This window comes from Hermetia illucens, chromosome 6 (assembly GCF_905115235.1).
Source record: "Hermetia illucens chromosome 6, iHerIll2.2.curated.20191125, whole genome shotgun sequence".
In the NCBI taxonomy this organism is placed as follows: Eukaryota; Metazoa; Arthropoda; class Insecta; order Diptera; family Stratiomyidae; genus Hermetia; species Hermetia illucens.
In genome coordinates this window covers 80,942,274-80,962,309 of record NC_051854.1, presented here as the reverse complement: position 1 = coordinate 80,962,309, position 20,036 = coordinate 80,942,274, and the positions used below count along the sequence as shown (strand labels likewise).

The 20,036-nt window shown below is 42.8% G+C and overlaps 1 protein-coding gene across 2 annotated transcripts in view; it reads left to right on the top strand.

Annotated features, from left to right (window-relative positions):
* Nucleotides 1-20,036, top strand: part of LOC119660213 (neuroligin-4, Y-linked) — a 329,531-nt gene that overhangs the window by 292,277 nt on the left and 17,218 nt on the right. The window lies entirely within an intron of this gene.

Sequence of the window (20,036 nt, the reverse complement as noted above, 5' to 3'; positions counted from 1 at the left end):
ATTTAAAAAACTTTTAAAAAGTTTTATTCATATTCAATCTGAGACTGTGTTGCTTGAGGGGATCACTCCGTTTATAGGACAAGTTCCTAGAAATCATTTTTGGTATTAGACGCCAGAAAAACATCATCTGCATGAAGCATCGTATAAGGCGCTAGACGTAGGATGACCAGTGTGACAGGGTCTATAACAAGAACAAACAGGAGTGTGGAGAGCGCGTTTCCTTGATGAAAACCAACAGAGTCACGAAGCGGTTGTGATACACCCGACACATTTCAACCGTTTCGTGAATACGATTGTGAAGAATGCGATTAAAAATCTGGAGGGGGACCGGATCTGATGGTAGTTTGAACATTCTGCTGGACGACCTTTCTTTTTCCATATTGCAAGTGTGGTACTTTTTTGCCAGTCAGATGATGTTCTATCTTCCTGAATAACCTGATTAAAGAACTCACTGAGGCACAGTGTTAAGTCCTAGCTCTTCGCTTTCCAAATCTCAGATGTCGTCAGGTCTCCCTTTCATTCATTTCATTTCTTCCACAACTTTAGTCGCGTTGGCATGAAGGTCCTAAGGTGCTGGTTTATACTAAGTGCAAACTCAGCAGTGGATGCAAGTGGATTCAAGGCACATCTAACACCTCTGCCGCAACTAAGAGGTACGGCAGCCGAGTTGTACGCGCACCTCAACGCTTGAGCCCCAAGGAACTCTGCCCGCGATGTAAGCATAACCACAACCACCATAAACTTCCACAAAGGGGTCAACCGCAAATAACCGGACCGAGAGCACATCCTGCAGGAATTCTCCGGGAGCATATGCTCTTAGAAGGTCATCCCGGTTCCTATGGTACCAGATAACCTCCGGTTAAGCTTCGTGGCAAGCGCCACTTCAGATGAGTCCCTTGCAGACTCGGATCTGATCGTCCTCCCCGAGTACGTGGGAGTCGCACTTATAGGTGGAACTACTCCAAATGTCGGCAATGAGGATAAACAAATTCTTCAGTTGAAATTTACAGGAAATATTCTCGCCATCTATCCGATGCAGCTCGATGGTCGATGAACAAAGTACCATTCGTGTAATTAAAGCAACAGAAGTGTTTGATATCCTGTGTGCGTTCATGTCGCCTTTTGGCATCGACTTGCAAGTATATCTCTCGCCATCCCGAGTGTCCCGAGTTTATTGAAAAGATTTTTATTTCCCGGTTAACATTCTTACAAATTTCCTAATTGGGGAGCGCTTTATCGTCGAGAAACTTGTGGTAGAGGCGTTTCTTTGCATCTCGGTTGATGAAGTACTTACTTTGCTTGGTGATTCAGAGTGTTACATAAGCGGCTTTGTGGACCGTGTCTTGGTAATCGCATAAGTAAGATAATTTCTTCTTTCTTCTCCCCACCGCCACTATTTAATGCGCAGCGGGCTAGTGCGTTCCTCACGCTGTTTGATGAGTGGCTGGATTGTCAAGACGGCGAAGAGAAATTGCGAGAAAGCATCTATCTCAGCATCGTGTCGAACTGCCTGTGATGCGTATGCGGTGAAGAATTGAATAGTGCGATCAGCTGATATAATGGTGAACTTTAGCTCTTTAATGGCATCACGTAAACCCTCTGAGATGGCAATGGCCAACACCGTATTGAGTGTGTACCAAAATAAACAAGTCGTATGTCGTAGCTTTTGGCACCAGATCATCAGGTTTCTTGCAGAGTGCAGGTATGAATACGCCTTTTCCGAAGGTCTCTTGCGAGTTCCTCAGTCTTTTCAGTTAGGGTGCCAATATTTAGCGGGCAGACACGTAATTGTTTTGTTCGGACCAGTTTACTTACATCTTGAAGCCGTCCATACGTCAGGAACCCTTGCCCATTTCTCGAGAGGACCGGGGACCGTCTTACCGCTTCAGCTGAGGTGGACACTCTAGCATTTTTCCGAGGCTTGTTACTCAATCCGATCATGTTGTTTTTAAGGTTATTTGATGCATTTTTTGTCGACCTGTCACGGGACCTGTCGCCAAGAGAGATCTGGTAGGATTTAGCACAGTAGTGTAACTCGAATTATACTTTATTTATATCTTTCCCTGATCTCCGCGTTTGATTTTTGTTTTGATGAGGTTAGTGCAAAGTAGGTTGCATCAAACCCTCCTCCTTAGACCAGTCTGTTTCCCAAATAAAGCTATTTCGTAGCTGAATCACCGACTCTTCTGGAGGCTACTTCTCTCTCCCCTCTCGCCATGCTCCCATATGTGACATCATCTTCATGTTCAAGCTAAAATACTGGATTAACTTAAGACCATTTTCGAAAAACTTTCCAAGAAATGGGTACATCCCAGATTTCACTCGAATAATTCTTTCATTATTCCCGGGCTTACACAATTTAATGAATCCTATTTGAGGCTATGTGTGTAATTAGTTACCAGAAAAGTTGTACTGAGTTAATGTTGCCAACGGTTGGCTTCAGCGGTTTTGATATTTTGTTTTTTACTGAGCTGTCAGTTATCCGGTATAGACGTCCATCACCTGAAATGTATCCAATTGGGGGCTGAGTACCCTACATGGACTCACTCCCAGCTAAAAGTCGCAATAAAAGACAAATTCTCCCAGAAGGCTGGCCTTGAAGATTACTTTTCCAGGAACCGCAGCCATAAGGCAACGGTTTGATTTGTCCCATCAAATTGAGCTAAAAGCAGAAACAAGAACTGTCATTCACTAAGGAAGATCCCTAAAGCTGGCATTATAATAAAAGGACTCTCCTAGAAAAATCCAACAAATGGACACTTGGTATTTATGCTCTTCCAAGTCAATAACCGAATATCATTCATGAAATACACACCATCCTTTTAATTGCCTTTGTCTAAATAACACCTGAAAGGAATAATTTACAACCGAGTACAACTCGGAAATTGTCCTTTCTGGCGACTCAATACTTAATCCAGCAAAACCTTCGACATGGCGCAGTTTACTTTAAGTAATTTAAACGTGCGGTCGTGATAGCGCCGACGATAATTTAAAATGAGTAAATTACATCCCTCCTCTTTCCGCCACTCTTTTCTCTAACCCTTTCTGAAGTCCATTTCAACGATTTTATCAGCAATCCTTATCATTCATCAAATTAAGGTAATTCCGGATTGAGAGAAAGTTTATCTTTTGGATACAATGTGGACAATCGTTAGGAAAGGGAATGGTGAAACGATTTAACGGACATTTGATGTTTGATGATATGCGTCGTCCTGCGACGGTCCATTCAGTATTTAGTCAGAACTCCATAATTGGAGCCTAGAACTCGAACTCAGAGTGTTAAGGATGGGGTGGAAGAAGGTTTTAATGGCATCAATTGAAAATCATAAGCAAATAAAGGGACAACCAAGAAGTAATCGTTGATCAAGATCTGGGCTCGATTGGCAATGACTCATTCTGCTAATTAGGAATACCCATTGAAGCTTGCTCTGCAGACTGAAATGCTAAATATTTGAAGGTATTTTATAAAAACAAATTAAAGATATGGAAGATGGAAAGGAAATCAGATAGGTCCACAAGCAATATAAATTTTGATGAAAAAGTGTAAGAAATTAGAAAGAGTAGTCTGTGGCCTACAAGAGACGGAGTAAGTTGCTCCCCAAGTAGTTCGATCCGTCATCAAGTGGATGCGGACTCAGGACTTCCAGCATCCTCAACAAAAAATTATAAAGAAATATTAATAATCATTCCATTCCATGGGGGAACAGGAACCTGGCCAGAATGAGAACAGAGGCACGAAAAATCTTTAACCAGGCAAAAGAAACCGTGAACTGGCAGAGGTACAAAAATGCACTGACTGCGTATAGCAACGCGATCAGGGAAGCAAAACGGAACAGCTTCAGGGAATTCTCTGCAGGGATCGAACAGATCACAGAAGCAACCAGGCTTTACAAGGCTATAGCCAAAGACGAGGGAATATCCTCTGTCTGTTTTATGAAGGAAAATGGAACATTTACCGAGAATAAGAAGGATAGAATACACCTGCTTCTCAGAACTGATTTCCCGGGGTCCTACCCCACGGTGGCAGCCGACAACATTCTGCCTGACACCCCAACAATGAATAAAAGGGGAAAGAAGTAGAGCTTGAAACTAGCAAAAGAGATATGCTCAGAAGCTAGGCTAAGGTGGGCAGTGGGAAATTTTAAATCACTGAAATCTCCCGGAGTAGATGGTATTTTCCCAGCACTAATCCAGAGAGGCGTAGGAATTATCTTAGAGTCTCTTGTGAGGGTGGTAAGAGGGAGCATAGCACTGGAATACATACCCAGGGCATGGAGACGGGAAAAAGTGGTCTTTATTCCGAAAGCGGGTAAAAAGGATTTTTTTCACCCTAAATCTTTCAGACCAATTTGCTAACATCGTTCGTACTCAAATCGATGGAGAAGGTCATAGCAGCTATATTAGAACTAACGTTCTAAAGCGTAATCCCCTACATCACTGTCAACACGTTTACCAGGCAGAACTGCTCTGTATCAGCTGAAAGATGTATTACGGGATGCCATAGAAACAAAAGAAATAGCACTGTACACGTTTTTGGATATCGAAGGAGCATTCAGCAACACATCGCACACAAAGATACAAAATGCCCTTATCCGCACGGGAGTGGAAAACACGCTGGCATTCTGGACGGGCAAAATGCTAGAAAGCAGGCAAATAGAACAAGTACAAGATCTATTGTCATGGACACTACTCAAGGCTGTCCACAGGGCGGGGTACTATCGCCGGTGATGTGGAGTATGGGAGTGAACTGGACGTGCTAACAAATACTGGAATACAAGTCCAGGGTTACGCGGACGACATTGTTTTAATCTGTAGGGGCAAATATGAAGATACCCTTTGTGATAGAATCCAATCTGGACTAAGGGTTACTAGTGCCTGGTGCTGGAAGGTGAGACTGCGGATCAACCCAGCTAAAACCACCATTGTACAATTCACTAGGAGGAGTAAGCTTGATCACCTGAGAGCCATAAGGTTACATGATATGGAAGTGAAACGAGAAACAGAGGTCAAATATTTGGGAATTACGCTAGACCAAAAATTCCTCTGGAAAACACATGTCGGAAAGCCACGACGGCTCTGATGACTTGTAGATTCATAGCAGAAAAAAATGGGGTTGCAGTCCGAAGATACTACTGTGGATATATATTGCAATAGTAAGGCCAATAATTACCTATGGAGCGATAATCTGGGCAGAAAAAACCGAACTCAGTATACAAGCCAGGGAATTACACAAGCTCCAAAGACTGGCTTGCTTGTGTATCAGTGGGACAATAAGGACATGCCCAACGGCATCTCTGGAGGTCCTTCTGGGATTAACCCTTCTCCATTTGCACATACAGATGCAGGCAAGGAGATCAATATTCAGGATGGCCGGGAGTATCAGTGAGGCGGAGAGCTGCCTAAACCGAAGGAAGATTGATATTCTTTCTAGGCGGTATCCCGAATTACTGATACCAAGTGATAACATGACAACGAGGTTTCACTTTGATAAGAAGTTTAAATCACGTTTGAGTAACAAGACAAACTGGGAGAGCATGGCTGCGACATACGGCTTAAACCAGCAACTAGTGACGGACCCCTCACTGCAGAGGGAGCGGGTGCCGGTGTCATTGGTCCAAGGAAGATGTACTTTGAGCCAATGGGCAGGTCCACTAGCATATTCCAGGTGGAAATATACACCGTAGACAGATGTGCCTCCTTTAATCTCCAAAGAAGCTACAGGGGGCAGAACATAACTATTCTCACCGATAGCCAAGCAGCGATCAAGGCACTTAGGTCCAACCAGGTGAACTCTAAACTGGTATGGGAATGCCTTGAGAAACTGAATACACTCGGCTCGTCCAACAAGGTCTGGATACTCGGAGTTCCAGGCCATGGGATCGGAAGGACGAACTAGCCAAGAAGGGAGCACGAATCCTTATACACGGGCCAGAACCCTTCTGTGGAATCGGAAACGGTTTCATGGCTATGACTCTAAGAAATGAAGAGGTACGGTTGAGGGAACCGTACTGGGCGGACCTACCAGGGATGGAGCAGTCGAGGGTGCTTATTTGGGGATACGAACCCATACGCACAAAGGATTGCTTAACCCTCACCAAAAAGAACCTCCGAATCATAGTGGGAATTCTCACTGGTCACTGTCGGCTGAACTATCACCTAGGGAAGCTAGGGATATCTACGAACCCTGCCTGCAGATTTTGTGAGGATTGTGACGAAACCTCTATACACGTCCTGGGACAGTGTCCGGCACTTGTGCAAAGTAGGCCGAGGCATCTGGGAGAACACTTAATATCAGATGCAAAGTTGAAAGATCTAGAAGTAGGGAACATACTAAAGTTCCTGACAGTTAAGGCTTGCTTGAGATACTATAACCAGTAAAAGAGGCGCAATATTCTTTAAGGACGCGGTGCGACTTTCCCTTAACATAATAATAATAATCATTCAAAGATGTTTCAAATTGATTGCAAGAAATATTTCACTTCAACCAGGCAATCATATTTTTATCAGCAAAGGCGCAAATATGGCTGATACGGTTGAAAGTTTTCTGAAGAAAACACTTGACAACGTGCCACCTTTGCTTGAATCTTACACACGAATGAGTTTCATTGTACGCGAATTCCTATACTCAAATAATGAAGCGAATGGAAGCAATGTTCCACCTACTCCGAGTAACTTAAATGACGGGGGCGGTAATAAGGAGCAACTGTTGAAAATTTGAAAGCAATTCATAAAAAAAATCGCATTCATCGAGATTATTCCATCCTCAATTTCAATGTGTGATCGACAAACTGGCGGGAAGCCTTGGGGTGAAACGCGGAGACATATTGATCGAACGGGTGTATCTAAGCGAACTCGATACGAATTCCACTCATCACTTACGTGGCAACGAGTAATATATTCAAGTCCTCCTTTGCATAAAATTTTAGTCGGTTCTTGTCCTTTCAGCCCATGCTTCGAATCCCTTCCTTTGCGGATGTGAATACCATTGAGCCTGCTTTTTTTTCAACGGCGTATTCCATATACGCACGTATATTCCCAGGCATATACCTTATCTTCATAAAAATGTGTTTTTGCATGATTTCACCTTTTCGGCGACACATCCCTTCGTGTGTATTTTTAACATCCGTCCGTGGAATGAGTGACACTATCAGCATTCAGGAAAAAAAGGAAAGACCGAAGGATTTGAAATCCACCTTTTGAATTGGCATTACACATATGAATATCAGGAATGCCTATGGTATGCTTGCCCCGGTATTTCCGATATTCGATTATTCGTGTTAAGTGTGTAAGGTTCTTCCTCTCTTCAATTTTACGCCTCTGGAATCTACCAGCTCCCCACCATCTAACCTATAATTCGTCCTGCATGAATGTGTTTTATTCCGGGCATATATCTGTAATTTTTTTATGCTGTCCTTTATAGGGTTCCGGAGGCGACCAAAAAGCGACGACGACAATTTTATGTAAATGCCGATGTCAATTCAAGAACTTTGATTATAGCTGCTGAAACGGCTTTTTATAGTAAACGTTTTCTTTTATCCCGGGTTCCCTTTTTCAAGAGTCCCTCTAAGGAGGGATCCCAGAATAGCAAAGCTGTTAGCTCGATTGGATATTTAAGGGATATAATTCTCACTGGCGGGGGCATTAAAAGAAAAAGAACTTAAACTGTATATAGCTCAAAAGGGAGAACCACTTTCAACACCAGAAACAAAATGACGGGACTGAAAGCAAAAAAATTGAGATACTCCCAAATGGATTCACAAATTGAGTGACTTTCAGCAGATAATCAGAAAAGGAAAACCAAATGGGAATCTGCATTAGATGTACGAGAATTTCGATTTTTGGAAAAGTTCGAAAAGCACCAAGATGGATTACCAGGAAGAACCCAACAGCTAGAAACTTTGACATTAAAAATTGGAGTTGTTTTGAAAGCGCTGAGTTCCCAGCGCGTCTTACCTTGTGTTCGCAATTAATCGAACTTTTGAAGGCACCTAAAAACGTGGAAGAGAAAATTGAATGGAGACGATTAAAATATGGGCACCTGGGGTAACAGAAACAGGTGATCCAAGTTGCTAAGTCAATCAGTTACCTTTCATTCTGCTCGTTAGCTTCAAGTGTCCATAATACAAAGGTTGTTCTAAAAATTTACAGTTTAACAAAACAGAGCATGGCGGCATATGGCACGAATGACAATGCAAAACAAAGACCATACAAAACCGGAATTTACAAGGAATTTAATTCCTGTATACAGTGTGGCTACCATTCGTCCCCTCTAGGAAAAGGAAACTAATACCAGAGAACTCGACACCAGCTAGTGCAATATGCAAAAGGCCACCGATTTCGCGTAAAACTGTCACTGATTCACGGAAAACAGTACCAATAACCTATAACCCCTGGCATGTTCGTTTTTGTATCGCAGATTTCCCGCTGTAGTTGGAAAACATCAGCACAAAAATCGGATATCTGATGGGTCCATAGCCGGGGCACTCACACAGGAAATGTTCCGTGGATTCGTGGACTCTTGGATCCTATTCCTATTATGAATATATGCCCAGCTAGTGAATTATCATCATCATCATCAACGGCGCAACAACCGGTATCCGGTCTAGGCCTGCCTTAATAAGGAACTCCAGACATCCCGGTTTTGCGCCGAAGTCCACCAATTCGATATCCCTAAAAGCTGTCTGGCGTCCTGACCCACGCCATCGCTCCATCTTAGGCAGGGTCTGCCTCGTCTTCTTTTTCTACCATAGACATTGCCCTTATAGACTTTCCGGGTGGGATCATCCTCATCCATACGGACTAAGTGACCCGCCCACCGTAACCTATTGAGCCGGATTTTATCCACAACCGAACGGTCATGGTATCGCTCATAGATTTCGTCATTGTGTAGGCTACGGAATCGTTCATCCTCATGTAGGGGGCCAAAAATTCTTCGGAGAATTCTTCTCTCGAACGCGGCCAAGAGTTCGCAATTTTTTTTGCTAAGAACCCAAGTTTCCGAGGAATACATGAGGACTGGCAAGATCATAGTCTTGTACAGTAAGAGCTTTGACCCTATGGTGAGACGTTTGGAGCGGAACAGTCTTTGTAAGCTGAAATAGGCTCTGTTGGCTGACAACAACCGTGCGCGTAGTATCGGATGTGATTTTCGACCCTAGATAGGAGAAATTGTCAACGGTCTCAAAGTTGTATTCTCCTATCCTTATTCTTGTTCGTGTTTGTGTTTGACCAGTGCGGTTTGATGTTGTTGGTTGATTCGTCTTCGGTGCTGACGTTGCCACCATATATTTTGTCTTGCCTTCATTGATGTGCAGCCCAAGATCTCGCGCCGCCTGCTCGATCTGGATGAAGGCAGTTTGTACGTCTCGGGTGGTTCTTCCCATGATGTCGACATCGTCAGCATAGGCCAGTAGTTGGGTGGACTTGAAGAGGATCGTACCTCTTGCATTTACCTCAGCATCACGGATCACTTTCTCGAGGGCCAGGTTAAAGAAGACGCATGATAGCGCATCCCCTTGTCGTAGACCGTTGTTGATGTCGAATGGTCTTGAGAGTGATCTTGCTGCTTTTATCTGGCCTCGCACATTGGTCAGGGTCAGCCTAGTCAGTCTTATTAATTTCGTCGGGATACCGAATTCTCCCATGGCCGTGTACAGTTTTACCCTGGCTATGCTATCATAGGCGGCTTTAAAGTCGATGAACAGATGGTGCAACTGTTGTCCATATTCCAACAGTTTTTCCATCGCTTGCCGCAGAGAGAAAATCTGATCTGTTGCTGATTTGCCTGGAGTGAAGCCTCTTTGGTATGGGCCAATGATGTTCTGTGCGTATGGTGCTATCCGGCTTAGCAAGATAGTGGAGAATATCTTATAGATGGTACTCAGCAACGTGATACCTCTATAATTGCTGCACTGTGTGATATTTCCCTTTTTATGTATGAGGCAGATAATGCCTCGTTGCCAATCGTCAGGCATTGATTCGCCGTCCCATACCTTGAGCACAAGTTGATGAACCACTTGGTGAAACTGGGCGCCTCCATATTTAACCAATTCGGCTGCCGATGAATTGCACGGACTGTTTCTCCTAAACTTGGTGGTGGCAGTATTTGTCCGTCGTCTTCAGTTGGCGGGACCTCCAACTCGCCGATGTTCTGGTTGTTCAGTAGCTCATCAAAGTACTCAACCCATCGCTCTAATATGCCCATTCTGTCGGAAATTAGATTTCCCTCTTTGTCTCGGCAGGATGAGCATCGAGGTGTATAAGGCTTCATCCTGCTGACTTGTTGGTAAAACTTCCGCGCCTGGTGCGGTTGCTCCCTGTACTTTTCTAGTTCACAGACTTGTTGGTTCTCCCAGGCTTCCTTTTTCCGTCTGTGAAGTCGCTTCTCCGCTCGACGGAGTCCGTGATAAGCCTCTGCGCGTGCCCGCGTTCTTTGAGAATGCAACATTACTCGGTATGTAGCATTCTTCCGTTCCATTGCTAGCTTACATTGATCGTCAAACCAGCCGTTCCGACTCCTTTTGCGGCTGGTGCCAAGTATGTTTGTGGCCGAATCCATGATAACGTTCTTCAGGTGATTGTGAAGATCATTTGTTGATGCTTCATCTCCAGGTCCTCTGTTGACTGCGGTTATTGCGGCATCCATTTCCCTCTTATAGGTGTCGCGGAGGGTTGTGTTGTGGATGGCTTCAGTGTTCACTCTCACCTGATTGTCAGAGGGGATTCTAGGTGGTATTGTTATTCGGGCTCGGAGCACCATGCCAACGGGATAGTGATCCGAGTCTATATTGGCCCCCTATATGTTCTGACATTCATCAAGGCTAAGAGGTGGCGGCGTTCGATCAACACGTGGTCAATTTGGTTGAAAGTGGTCCCGTCTGGAGAGGCCCACGTATGTTTGTGGACCGGTTTCCGCGCAAACCAGGTACTTCCAACAACCATTTCGTGTGACCCTGCTAATTGAATAGTCCGCAGTCCGTTATCATTTGTTTTTTCGAGTAAGCTATGGGAGCCAACGTATCGCCTGAATACTGGCTCCTTCCCTACTTGGCTGTTAAAATCCCCAAGTATGATTTTGATTTCATATCTGGGACAGGCTTCGAGGGTTCGTTCTACTGCCTCGTAGAAGGTATCCTTCTCCGACTCTGCAGTCTCCTCTGTAGGGGCGTGAACGTTTATGAGGCTTATATTTCTAAACTTGCCTCGCAAGCGCAGAGTGCATAGCCGTTCGCCTATGTTTTCAAAGCCGATAATAGCAGGTTTCATTTTTTGGCTGACTAAGAAACCTACTCCGAGCACATGGTTTACTGGATGACCGCTATAATATATGGTGTAGTGGTTCTTCTCCAGGAAACCGGTCCCTGTCCATCGCATCTCTTGCAACGCTGTTATATCAGCCCTATATTGGGACAGGGTATCGGCTAGCTGCTCATCAGCTTTATCTCTGTACAGGGAGCGCACGTTCCACGAAAAAATGCGCAGATCGTTGTTCCGTTGTCGTTGACGGGTTCGTCGTTTTAAAATCCGTCCTGTCCGAGGCTCCTGTTGTGGCTTCGTAACAAGTTGTTTTCCGTGTAGGGTTGTCAGCCCTACCTAACCCCCAACCTGGAGGACCAGTTGGTACAATTTGTCCCGTTTTTAGGCGCGGGAGACTCGCCTTCATCCTTCTCCGTCTGCAGCTTTTCGTCAAGAAAGAGCTCCCAGCGGTCACCACGTGGAGGTGGAGATTGGGTTTGGTAGTAGAGCTGTTGGTGTTGGTTCAGCAGGCGTTTCCCAGGTTTTATGCTCCATCGTGGGTACCAATCCACGTTTCGCCCCGGGACCTATACTACCTTTTGACCACCAGCTAGTGAATTATGGCCAGTAAAAATGCCCACTATGCTTCTGCAAGCCTTCCTGCTTTTCAACAGGATAAACTTTGCAGTACGCATGTTCAATTCTGACAGGAAAGGTTTGGTGTGTCTAGCAGAACTAAGGCGCCGCCACCTGTCATTATGAAATAGTTTTTGATAGTAGCATCAGCCAATACTGCTGACACCCCGGGTGGAGGCATGGGGGAAGCCTCTTTTGCTAAGGTATCGGAGATTTCATTTCCCTCTACCACAATGGCCTGGTACCCACAGTAACTCCACTTATTGGATCTAGAAACAGAGTTCAATTGTTTTCTACATTTCTAAACGATTTTTGAAGTGATGAAAATACTACTCAACGTCCTCAACGCAGCTTGAATATCGCTATAGATTGCGATACGCCTGCCCTTCCACCGCTCGTCAATCATCCAAGTTACCGCTCTTAGGATCACATACATATCAGCCTGGAAGACTGTTGTGTATTGTCCCAAGGGAAAAGCCCATTTCTGATTTTTATTCGAGCGGAAGACTCCTGGCCGACAACCATTTTCTGTTTTTGAGCCATCGGTGTAGAAGACGTCAGTATATCCTGACACGCATTCTTCTGGTTCGTCCCAGTTTTCCCTTCATTTCAAGATAACATCATATCGTCTATCAAACAGATGTATGGGGATCTGAGAATCGGAAGGCATTGCGAAAACTAGATTTTGTTCTCTCAATAACTCTTTGGATGCTCTGTGCGCCGCTGCTAGGTAGAAATCAACACCCACTTCAGCACACAGCAATCTATGCGTTAGCATAGCGTAGATCCACTTTATTAGTTTCGTCAACACCATGCTCTCTGGCCACATCACAGAGCTTTTGGAAGAGCGCACAGTCAAAAGCCCCTTCAATGTCCACGAACAGCCCCATCGCGTACTCACCATTCAGAGTTGCATCCTCTATCTTTGAAACCAAAGAATGAAGAGTAGACTCACAGGACTTTCCAGGTAAGCATGTTTTCATTTAGTGGGTGCGACCTTAACGCCTTCTCGCGAATGTGAAGCTCAACCAGTGTCTCCGGACATTTCAGCGAATATGATGTTAAGCTGATTTGCCTGAAGTTCTTTGGATTTGAATGGTCATCTTTCCCAGGCTTAGGTATGAAAACTACCTTCACGTTCTGCCAAAAGGAAAGCGCGTAGCCCAGAGCAAGACATACTTGAAAAATATTTCTCAGAAGTTGCTCTAAGTGTTCTATGCCCTTCTTTGACATCGCTGGATAGGTGCCATCCAGCAAGTAAGTACCTTAATGCACGCCTAGTTCCAAGTGAAGAGACGAAGTTAAATGGAACTAAGCTATAGCGGGTTGTAAGATCATCAAACTCCCAATATCAGGGAGTGAAGGTAGCTGTCTATCTCCGCGAAGGGAACTTCAAAAATGTTCACACTACGCGCGCTATGAGAAGCGCTCACCCCACAGAACTGTCGTTAGATATTACTTCACGAGGCCGGTTGGCAATGAAGCTATCATTCCTGTATGGTTGTCGCTCGCCTTTCCCTTTCCGCTATGCGGTGCTCTTTTTATCCATTGGTGCCACAATTGCCACTAATTTCCGTCATTCGTCTTATGACTGAAACATGCGCTTCACTGAAAGATACATGCTCGACTGCAACAGAATATTACATGCTCCGCGTCTTTTTCCTGTCCTGGGCAGATTGGACATATCATGCCCTAACCTGCGTAGATATTTTCGGTACCCATCAGATAGAAAGTAGGTTAGCTAGTAACTACAAGCTCCGTGATGACGATTGACCCATATGTAGATGATCGAAATCAGCTTATGCCCGGGTCTGCCATTTGACCATTGATGATATCCTTTCTTGCTAATCAATCACACAGCGTCTTGGGCTATCATTTTCCTAATGTACAGTATGCAAAATTCGTATTCGTACACCCTATATTTTGCGGGTTTTTGGGTTATTTCTGAGAAATGATAGAAAATTCGTTCAACCTTATATAACAATTTTTTACATAAATATGTATGTAGTTGTTATAGAACATTAATCTTAAATTTTATTTACATCCGTTTGTTCAAGAGAACAATTTCCAAATTCAATCGAAGCAAAATTCGTATTCGTACACCCCGACTAGCGGCTTGAACTCAATCCCTGTACGATATTAATCATTTTGCACTGTAAAATTCTAACGGTAAATTCTTGAAAAAGTGTGGTTGACAGTTCGAGCTAAAGTGTTTTGGGAATTACAAATAAAGAGTTAATTCTTTAACAGATTTTCCAAATGAGTCGAAAAGGTAGTGAATTTTCGAACAGTGATCGTAAGATAGTGATACAGCTATACAAGGATGGTAAATCCTTGAGACAAATTGCAAAAATTATGCATAGGAGTCACTCGACAATTCAATCTGTAGTAAAGATTTACAATTCGTCTGGTAGAATCGAGAAGAAAAAAAGAAATGGAAACAGATTAATTTTGTCAAGGAGACACCAATCCTTTGTTCGGCGTGTTGTTCGACAGGATAACACGATAAGTGCAGTGAAATTAGCAGGACTTTTGCAAAACCAGTTCCAAATTAAAATTACACCCCAAAGTGTTCGGAATTATTTGCGTAGATTCGGTATACAGAGCCGGACTCCCGCTTCTAAGCCATTTATCAATAATGTCAATAGAAGAAAACGGTTAAACTTTGCAAAAAGATATCTAAACAAGGATTTTCGTTATTGGAAACGAGTAAGTTTTTCAGACGAGTGCAAAATTAATCTAAAGTTGTCGGACGGACGGGTTCGTATATGGCGAGAAAAAAATACGAGGCTATATCCAAAAAACATGCTTCCTACATTTAAGCATGGAGGTGGTTCGTTGATTATTTGGGGATGTTTTGCAGCTTCTGGTGTTGGAAACTTGCATTTTATTGATGGAATAATGAACGCGAAGCAATATGTGCAAATTCTTAAAACTAATTTACATCAGAGTGCACAAAATTTAGGAATTCGTAGGAAGTATATATTTCAACAGGACAATGATCCGAAGCATACGGCACTTCACACGCGGCTTTGGCTACTCTACAATTGTCGAAAGTGTTTAAACACGCCTCCACAGAGTCCTGACGTTAATCCAATAGAAAATTTATGGTCTATTTTCAAGAAGAATCTAAAAAATTACAGTATTAGGAATAAAGAAGATCTGAAAACTGCCTTGCAGACCGAATGGCAAAATATTTCACCGAACTTAACCCAAAAATTAGTTCAATCAATGCCAAATAGGCTTAGAGCAATAATAAAACAAAAAGGATTTCCCACGAAGTACAAACACTATATTTCTAGCACATTTTTAAGGTTTTGTGTGAAACAAAACCTTATTAGAATCGAGACGGTGTCTGTCTGTCCGTCTGTCCGTCTGTCTGTCTGTCTGTCTGTCTGTCTGTCTGTCTGTCTGTCTGTCTGTCTGTCACACCCGATTTATTCGGAAACGGCTAAACCGATTGTCACGAAAATTGGTGAGAGTATGTAATCTGGTGATCCCTTTACATGCAGTAAGTGGCGCCACCTTGTGTTAAGTTTAAGGGGGGGCTCTCCATACATGTGAATGGAGGGTGCAAATTTTTTTTTCACAGAATGTAGCCATGTAGGGTATCAAATGAAAGGTCTCAATTAGTACTTTTCGAATCTGGTTCAATATTTGATATTAGATGAAACATAGGGGAGTGAGGGTTCAAAATATGACCCACAAAAAGTGTAACAGGTCTCGTTCTCAGAACCTATCCAACCGAAAAATCTGAAAAAAATCACAGTGGTGCATCTCTACGAAATCTAGGCCTCAAAATATATCCGGTTCCGATATCTGCACAAATAAAGTTAATAATAGTATATTTCCACATTTTGGAAATTTACCCGGCACCCCCCTTATGTTCATCCCAGAAGTACAAAATTTGGCATGCGTGTAACGAAGAACATAATGCACAGTTTGGTCAAGTTTGAAGAAAATCCAACTATTATTAACAAAGTTATAGGGGATGAAACTTTACAATTTTTTATGAATTTCGTGCACTCTACAACCTGCATGACGTCATCATCACATATCAATTCGTGAACACCACAACGAAATGAGTTCTTATGAATTGGGTCGGAGAGAATTATTTTGTTTTAGTTTTTTAGTTATTTGTCAGCCAGACATGTGTGTATGTAGGTATATAATATATGCGTGCAAATGAACTTTGCCGGTAGAGCCTAATTCAGATAGATATAAGAAGTAAATCGGAAATATGGGTACGATCAATTTATATACGTGCATATATGTGTACAGTATTCGGTAATAGGCAGTTTGTTTGTTTAGGGTGAGCGTGATATTTATGGCTGTAATATGTACGTATGTCTCGTAGTTTGGAAAAATATGAAGGATTATGTTCGATTTGTAGCTATATACGGACAGAAAAATGTGCGTTGAAGTTTCTCACATAAGATGAACACAAAACCTTTATACCCGAAGCGCGAGCTTCCGGTATTCCGACTTGTTTGAAGTCTGTAGGTGTACGAATACGAATTTTGTTTTGAGTTTTATATGAATTACTGTTTTTATTATTAAGTTTAAAATATATTTTATACTTGTTATTATGTACATGAATTAACCTCTTCATTTGCTATAATAATATACCATTTATTTATCTCTTAATGTTATATTTGACTTAAAAATAACAAATAATAGGTAAAAAAATGGGTGTACGAATACGAATTTTGCATACTGTATGTAGGTTCGTGACATCTTTTCAGCCAAGATGCCTACCAGCAACAGCCCAGCTATAACTAACGCTGCTCAGGGCATATAATATATACGCGCAACATGCTTCTCCTGATTTCCTTAGTCGTTAATGCTCATACAGGTGCAGGAAAATCAGAATTGGGTGGGTAGTGTGTAGAAAACGATTCGGAGCCGCCCCAACCAAATGTTACAGATGTTTGGATTATAAGTACCCGTCTACAACCTGTCGGTGATCTGACAGAAGGGTAACATGCCGTAAATGTGGTCAGTCAGGCCACAAAGCGAACAACCGCAATGAAAAGGACAGTTGCGTCATATGCAGAGACCGTGCCGTGTCTCGAGCTCGGGGCAGGTTCCAGTCTTCAGAGCATAACTGAAAAGAACCATGATTCGGATCCTACAAATCAATATACACAGGAGTGTAACCGCTCACGAGTTACTAGCTTAGTTCGCTGCTGAAACCAAAGCTGATTTAGTACTCATCAGCTAGCAGTACCGAAACAAGGAGCCAGTTTCATGGCACTCTAACATGCCAGGTACCACTGCCAAATGGATTCGGGACGTCTCACTCCTCTTACCTGCACAAGTTTGGAAATGCACAATCTCCGGATTGTTTTGCAATGGAGTTGTGTACGACTCCCATTACATTTTTTTTTTCTTGTGGAAGGTAGAATGGGATTCGGCAGCAGCTCTATTTAAACAGAGGAGATTTCTTTCCAAACAACATTGTCGAGGAGATGCTGAAGAGTGCTGACAGGTGGAGCCATGTTACCTATTACGTTCCGGTCCTTCTTGTTGCTAAGAAGATAGAGTTCAACCGGTGGACGGGCCGGATGACAGGAGGTTCCTTGAACTGAGAGTTCCCTTCCTCCTCTCCGCCTCCCTTTGGTAAAAAGGAATTCCCTGATTTAGCTCGATAGATAGATATATGATAGCTCGAAGTAATGTGAAGAACGGTTCCAGGCTCTCTGACAATGGGGGTGGTGTTTAGTTGATAGTCCGAAGACATACCGTTGCGAGAGTCCAACAATCTGTGCGTAAATACATTCACCTACCCTACCCCCAAAAAAAGGTTTAGTGACCTACTGAAACTTCAGATGAGGCCCCGCCGCCGCGAGTGTCTCGCAGGGCTCTGTACTGGGCCCACTGCTGTGAAACACCATGTATAATGATGTTCTGAATCTTCCGATTCCAGAGGAGGCCACTATGGTCAGAGTGCTGGACTGGGACTCGCGGAGGAAAAGACGGGAGCGGTCCTCATCACTAAGCACGGCAAGAGAAATTACGCCAGAATTAGAAAATGCAATCACCTCATCCATCCAAGCTGACCATCAAATGCATGGAAGGAAGATAGATACAAAGTCTATTTTTAAACAACACATGCAATATGCTTGTGACAAGGGATCCACGACGATTATAGCTCTATCAAGGATCTGGTAGTATATTCAGAGATCTGATAAATGCTTCGCAATAGCATTAACTGCCTTACCGGACCCGAGGCTAGACGAAAAGATGAGTGTATCGTCGGCAAACTGTAATAGCCGTAAAAATATTGTAAAGTGTAGGTCCTGAAATAGATCTCTGCGGTACTCTTGAGAGCCGGTTTTTTTCTTAATGGTAACTATCTTATCTATTTTCCAAGTGGTGGGAATATAACCATTGTTAATGCAGTTGTTGAAGACTGCAAGAAGGAACTTCGTTGATGCCCTAGGGAGGCTTTTGATGACAATATTTGCAATGTCATTTGGTCCGGTTAATTTTTTACCGCGATAAGCTCAAAATGGTAGCCAAAGTGATGGTCTCATCGATTTCTTTGTCCGTTAGATTTTGCGAGACTGTGAGTTTTTTGAGGTTCAGCTGTGATGCTAATTGTGACCTGAACCTGAACCTTCAGACCGTGTGGGTGTGCCGAGCAAGATAATCTCAAGCTGGTTTAATGGGTCTTGGTTGTGGATCCGTGTTTCGAGGGTAACCCCATTTCGATTTTTTGCCGAATCGCCCCAGGAAGTGGGCCTTGAATTGAAGTCGCCACCAAAAATGAAGCACTTAGATTTTGACTGGAGATTGCTCAAGATTTATAAATCTTGGCCCAGTTGCTCAGATGATGAGTTGCATTTGATGTAGACTGCAGCTATGGAGACACGTCTACTGTCCGTACTCCTGGCTGCTTGAGCGTGACATAAGCCTGGTTGGGATAAACTTTGTGACATCTGAGTCTGAGCCTGTTTGGCTCTCGTCGCATTAACTTTTTCCCTTCAGTTCCGAAAGGCTCCTGTTTCCTTCTTCTTCTGATAAACTCTCCTCCGGGAGTATCATCCTACACCTCCTGTTCCCAAGCCCATACAGGTCTCGTTCCCAAAGCTTACTCAACAAAAAAACATTTAACGCATTCCGTATAGAATATTAAATTTATCAAGATTAATTTACGAAACTGGGTATAGTGTATCTCGCCACAATTGGTAACCACATTGATTTGAATGTGATAATTGTTCATGTTTCTAAGGTAACAGTTGCGGTTATCAAGGAGTTCCCAGTCATATCGATTCTGCTGAAAACCCCACACTCTGCGTATAAATATCGGTAATTAGTGGTTCGTTTTTCAAAAGATTAATTAAGTTACCTTTCAAAAAGCAGCCTCTAGCGAGGAAATACGACGATTACAGCATAGAAATCATCATTAAGTATAGCAATTTGATCGAGTTATGGTGGAAAGTATACATGTTCCTCTAATAGGTTGCGATATTCATGTTTCAATACATTGTATATGAATATATTACATTACAAAGGCATGTAATAAAGTAGTAACCACCTACATAAACTCTTCGTAATATTGAAACCAATACCCACGCCTCGCTTAACTAGAAAATGGCTCTCTCCCATGACTAGTTTCGAGTGGTGGGGATATGAATCAAGATTTTCATTAGCTGCTCCAGATAGCCTGAAAATCCACAAAACAGCATCATTATTTTCTGCTCCAATTAATAAGGACTCTCTGTACATGGACACTCATGGATGTTATATGGTATATTTGAAACCATTAGTGAGATAACAGCAAAATACTCTTCGCAATAATAACCGATAATGGAAGTGCAGCAAATAGATCATGGTCTTTCATGGAAATTACCATAGAAATTGGGTATTGTGTTCGAAGGATTTTGTGGTATAATTTTCCTATTGGGTGTAGAATATGTATATACAGACAGTTAAGATAATTTAGTGAATTTTTCATATGTTTCGCTTTAATTCCATTGGGAAGGGTTAACAGCAATCTTAAATCCACGATTTTAAAAAGAAAACAAAATGCGAAAAGCTCACAGGAAAGCCTCCTTGAATGAATATGAAGCAGGCTACCATATGAACATTGCTTTAGCAATGTTTGTTTTTTGCTTTTTTTTCTGATTGGTAGCACACTTCCCCGGAAGTGAACTCTA